This window comes from Benincasa hispida, unplaced genomic scaffold, assembly GCF_027475165.1.
Source record: "Benincasa hispida cultivar pf3 unplaced genomic scaffold, pf3_genome.v1.1 HicScf912, whole genome shotgun sequence".
Taxonomy (NCBI): domain Eukaryota; kingdom Viridiplantae; phylum Streptophyta; class Magnoliopsida; order Cucurbitales; family Cucurbitaceae; genus Benincasa; species Benincasa hispida.
This window is the reverse complement of record NW_028327056.1, coordinates 75,001-80,000: the sequence shown is the minus strand read 5'-3', so window position 1 is coordinate 80,000 and position 5,000 is coordinate 75,001. Positions and strand designations below refer to the sequence as shown.

Below are 5,000 nucleotides of genomic sequence, written 5' to 3'. Positions count from 1 at the left end.
TCCAATTTTTTTTTTCTCCTTATCATTCAGGAAAGACAAAAAAATTTCAGGGTAGCAAACATTCTCGAGAATTTCTCTTAGATTCGAACCCATAGCTGATGATAGAACTAGAATAGATATTTTCTGTTTCCTACTCACACGAGCCCATATCCTTGCTTTTCGATCAATCTCTAATTCTAATCTTCCTCCCCAATCAGATATTATGGTGCCGGTATAGACCGAAATTCCGTTATGGTCCAATTCTGACCGGTAATAGATACCGGGGCTTTGCAATATTTGACTGATCACAATTCTGTACAGTCCATTTACTATAGAAGTTCCCAGGGAATTCATTAGAGGAATGTTTCCAATAAAAATTGTTTGTTCTTGCATATCCCTACGGGTTTTCCAAATTAATCCTGCGGATACGTATAATTCAGAAGAATATGTGAGTGATTCATATACAGCATCTCTTTCTTTTATCAATGGTTCTACCAATTTATATGTTTCCACAAATAATTGAAATTCAATTTCTTGATCTGTATCTTCAATTTTTGGAAACTTAGAAAGTTCTTCTGTTAAGCCATGATCAATGAACCTACAAAAACCTTCAAATTGTATCTGATTAAACCCAGGTATTGTAGACATTCTCTCATTTCCACCCCCAAGCATTTTATTTATTTCCCATTTATAAAAAAAATCCCATTATTTGCTTATTCATCATAAAATGGATCGATCTAGCAATGATGGAATTTATATTATGTTTACTGAATCACATGAAATTTTACCTAACTTCATAGGTGTAATAGATGTAATGCATGAAATACATATGAACGTAGGAATAAAGAGACTTTGATACTCAAATTGGAATTTGCAACAACTACAAATGAAATACAAAGGAATTGGTAAATTCTATTTAGACTTATGGAGTTTTGTAGAAAATATCTATATCAAAACAAAAGTGAGTCAATTTCTACCATTATTATGATATTCCAATCCGATTGGGTACTATAAATAGATTCGGGATTTGATCTGCAGAAACAATATAGAATTTGTTTGTATTTTTTTATTTTAACAACATGGAACTTTTTCGTAGATTCCACTGTTAAAAAAAATTCGCTTCGCATAGAAGAGAGATATTTTACCTATACCTATATTTTTTTTAGTAGAATTCTACGAATTCAATTTTCGATTGAAGTATGTATAAGGACTTGTATTTATTAATAAACATGTGCAGATATATATATATATAGTTATATATATTGCCTCCTTTATTACAGTTCTATTGGGGACATCACATGTCGTACTCTATCAAAATTTTCAATTTTCTATTTAGATAATGGATAATGAAAAAAAAAAATTGTAAAAATGGAATTACGACCATTTCCTATAAACATCTTATCTAGATAAGATACCCGATTAGATTTAGATAATAGTAATCGTTTATGTTCTGGGGTTTACATATACTCATAATCGCTATTATAATTTTCATTAAGAAGGATTTTTTGATGGTTATGGAAACGAATCAATACGGATGGATTAGTAATGATTAGTTATGTATCAATTTTGATTTATTTAGGTAATAGGTAAGGTATCAATTTTGGGATTGTTTTCTTATATCATTAGGGAAACCGAATTTTCAATTTCAATCCAAGAATCATTTAGGAATTCACAGTCAATAGTTAAAGTTAACGGTTCCCATTTGTCCTGAATTTTTGCTTTTGTGACTGAAAATCCACATTTTTGTCTTTCAATAGAAAAAGAAAGCAAAGTTTTGCGGTTTTTAGTTTTAGATATTGTGTGTTGTAAGATACTATCAATGGAAGAGATAGAGCCAATCCAATATCAATATTTTGGATCGTTTTGGCGGCATGGCCGAGCGGTAAGGCGGGGGACTGCAAATCCCTTTTTCCCCAGTTCAAATCCGGGTGTCGCCTCATCAACAAACAAAAGAATCGAAATACCTTCTTCTGTTTTGCTGATATAACTTTTTTTTTATTTAATCTTAAACTTAAAATAAAAAAAGAACGTCTTTCTTTTCGATAAGCTCTAACCACGCTATGGAATAAGCCATCCCATCTCCCGATTGTCGCTATGAAACAATCGGGGGACAGTAAAGATTAGATCAAATGAGAAGGGAATAATAGGGGTATGTGATAGATAGTGATCTATCTTGATTCTCTATTTTGAGACTTTTTACTTAATGTAATGAAATGCAGGACAACAAAAGAAAGACTAGGTCTTAGTATTCCTACATGGTACTAACACTCCTTTGATACTTCCAAGAGTTTCTCTGCCTCTTTTATTTATTTGTGCTTAATTTTTTCGATTATACTAGAAATCATATAATAACTTGGTATAATTCGATTTTTTGTATTGTTTCATCAATGGTGTTGTGCCCGAATCTCTTTTTGACTATCCGCTAGTGATTCCACTATTATTAGTGAATAATAATTATTAGTGAGCAATAATGGAATAATTCTTTTATATTCATAGAGATAGGGGACATAATTCACATGGATATGGTAAGTCTCGCTTGGGCTGCTTTAATGGTAGTCTTTACATTTTCTCTTTCCCTCGTAGTATGGGGAAGAAGTGGACTCTAGAAGTACTACTAATTGAAAAATCAAACTGTATTGTTTTTGGTTTATTTTATAGATCCTTCTGCAAAACTTTTTTTTTGAACAGTAAAAAAAAAAAGAGTTCGGATTATAAGTTTTTAAGTGGATCCATACTTTCGACACGAAAGAACATAGACATAGTGGTTGTCCAATGAGATACTACGCATAATAATATACTACCTCATAATAAGATAGTACCTCGGGGTAGCCACCCACATATTACGTGCTTACCACTTGTTTTATTTATTATTATTAATATTTTAGTTATTTTCAAAATAGGATTTTTTCTTGTTTTATGGAACTCATTTCATATGATGGTTCAAACGTTAAAGATGGGGTTTGCTAATTCTTTTCGAAATCCGAAGATAAAAAGTTCCCATGGAACCGAACTCCTGGATCATCTGTCAACTGCTCAATCAATTACTTCTTTCGAATGCTAAAAAAAGATTAGTGGCCTTTCGATTATTTCATTTCAGATTCATTGGAATCAACATGAATTATGAAGCAAAGAAATACAATTGGGCCACTATGTATATTAGATTAATATTACATATATGTAATTGATATGATATCTATATATAAATAGAAAGATATATATTGTAGATTCATCTATATTCAAATTGATCGATATTCAACCTCTATTTTTATACAGTACAATTTTATACACTTCAATAACAATAATAGATAGTATGGTAGAAGGATTCATATATTTCTTTCTACCATACTATCGGATCTCATAGAATACTTCTCTCGTAGAATACTGATAATTCTAGTCCGCCAATTTCATTTAAGACGCGAAATTTTAATGCTTTTCATTTTTCTTATCTTCACTTCAATCATTGATAAGAACTAAAAGTCAAGGTTAATTCAAATTAATCACTTTGACTGATTGTTTTTACGTATATTATAAGTAAAAAGGCGGTAGGAACTAGAATGAACAGTGCAGTAGCAATAAATGCGAGAATATTTACTTCCATAATCTCATCGTTTCATTTTTTATTCGCAATAACTCGGGATTTAATCCCATAGAGATGATAAATGTTTCGCTTGTAAATTCAATGGGATGCATTGCATCTCGATGATATCGAATCATATTAAAATATCATGAATAACAATATCGGAGCTATCAAATCGATTCATCGTCGAGAATTGAATAGTATAACATAGGAAGATCTTTTATCCATACCGAAACCGAATTTAAACAAAATGGGATTCCTGATGCAATCAAGAATTTCTTGACTTTTTTTTATTTATAATTTTTTGCATTCTTTCTTTTCTATAATCTACTGCCCTCTTGTTCAATGCAATCATCTGATGAAGTCTCATCAGACTACCTTTACCCTTACATTGTTTATAAACAAACTCAAGCAAAGAATAGCAGCGAAATGAAAAAAAGGAAAAGGAGGTAGGTTCGAACTAAACTCCGTCCTTTTTTTGTACTTATCAAATCTTCTTAAAAAAAAGAAATAAAAACGAAACTTAAACTTTCCAAAATTCTTAATTCCCTCACTAAGAGAGATAGATGGGATCCTTGTTTGTATTAATATCCTCTTTCCTTGAATTAGTAGTGGGACGTATATAGCAAAAGTGAAGTGTGAAATTTGAATGAGATAGATTATTTCAAATTAGTAATTGAATTTACTAATTGAGGTTACCAAAAATCGGAGCCAGAACGGATATATTTTGCTTTCAGACGAAAAATTAGATCAAAGTTGACTATGTAAAATTGATTTTGTATCGTCCAAATTCCCTTTGTGTATGTGCTTCCCGGAAACGTATAGTACTCTATTTCATTAGAAAAATCGGGCGTAATCAACTAGACCCAGTACGGTATTCCTTCGAATCCTGACTATGATGCTACCAATAATTGTGGTAATTCACATATGGCACATATGTCTTTCTCCCATCAATTAGTACTCGTTGAAGAAATAAAAATTCCCATATTTTTTTTATTGGATTTGGATCCATCGGGACTGACGGGGCTCGAACCCGCAGCTTCCGCCTTGACAGGGCGGTGCTCTGACCAATTGAACTACAATCCCAGGGAAATAAAGTGTACAACATATGTTGTTGATTTAATTTCCTTCAAACCTTTCTATGTAGATTTTTGATTCGAATTGTCATATTCTACGAGACAGAGACGCGAGTAATAGAGTAATAGATTGATATGCGCGGAGCGGAGACATGTACTTTAGTGCGAGGAGCATGGATTAATAGTCATTTTTTCGGTATTGTCAAATTGATTGATAATCAATCTGTCAATGAATAAAAAAATCTTTTTTTTTATTCTTTCATATCAAGTCAAGCATTTCTGTAGAAGGACAAATAGGTTATATCATTTTATGGTGGATACGCGAATTATTGGGCCGAGCTGGATTTGAACCAGCGTAGACATATTGC

The 5,000-nt window shown here is 31.8% G+C and overlaps 1 protein-coding gene and 3 non-coding genes across 4 annotated transcripts in view; 1 reads left to right on the top strand and 3 right to left on the bottom strand.

Moving 5' to 3' along the window:
• The first annotated feature begins 1,844 nt into the window (after nucleotides 1-1,844).
• On the top strand, nucleotides 1,845-1,916 carry TRNAC-GCA (transfer RNA cysteine (anticodon GCA)). Its single transcript has one exon. It is a non-coding gene; the product is annotated as a tRNA-Cys (tRNA).
• Nucleotides 1,917-4,568: 2,652 nt separating this feature from the next.
• On the bottom strand, nucleotides 4,569-4,642 carry TRNAD-GUC (transfer RNA aspartic acid (anticodon GUC)). Its single transcript has one exon. It is a non-coding gene; the product is annotated as a tRNA-Asp (tRNA).
• A 314-nt stretch (nucleotides 4,643-4,956) lies between these two features.
• LOC150029817 (uncharacterized) overlaps nucleotides 4,957-5,000 on the bottom strand; it is a 410-nt gene continuing 366 nt past the window's right edge. The window contains exon 2 of the mRNA XM_090310339.1: nucleotides 4,957-5,000. This exon is cut by the window's right edge and continues 206 nt beyond it. The gene's annotated coding sequence lies outside the window, so the exon portion shown is untranslated.
• TRNAY-GUA (transfer RNA tyrosine (anticodon GUA)) overlaps nucleotides 4,963-5,000 on the bottom strand; it is an 84-nt gene continuing 46 nt past the window's right edge. Inside the window, exon 1 of the tRNA in view lies at nucleotides 4,963-5,000. This exon is cut by the window's right edge and continues 46 nt beyond it. This is a non-coding gene — a tRNA (tRNA-Tyr).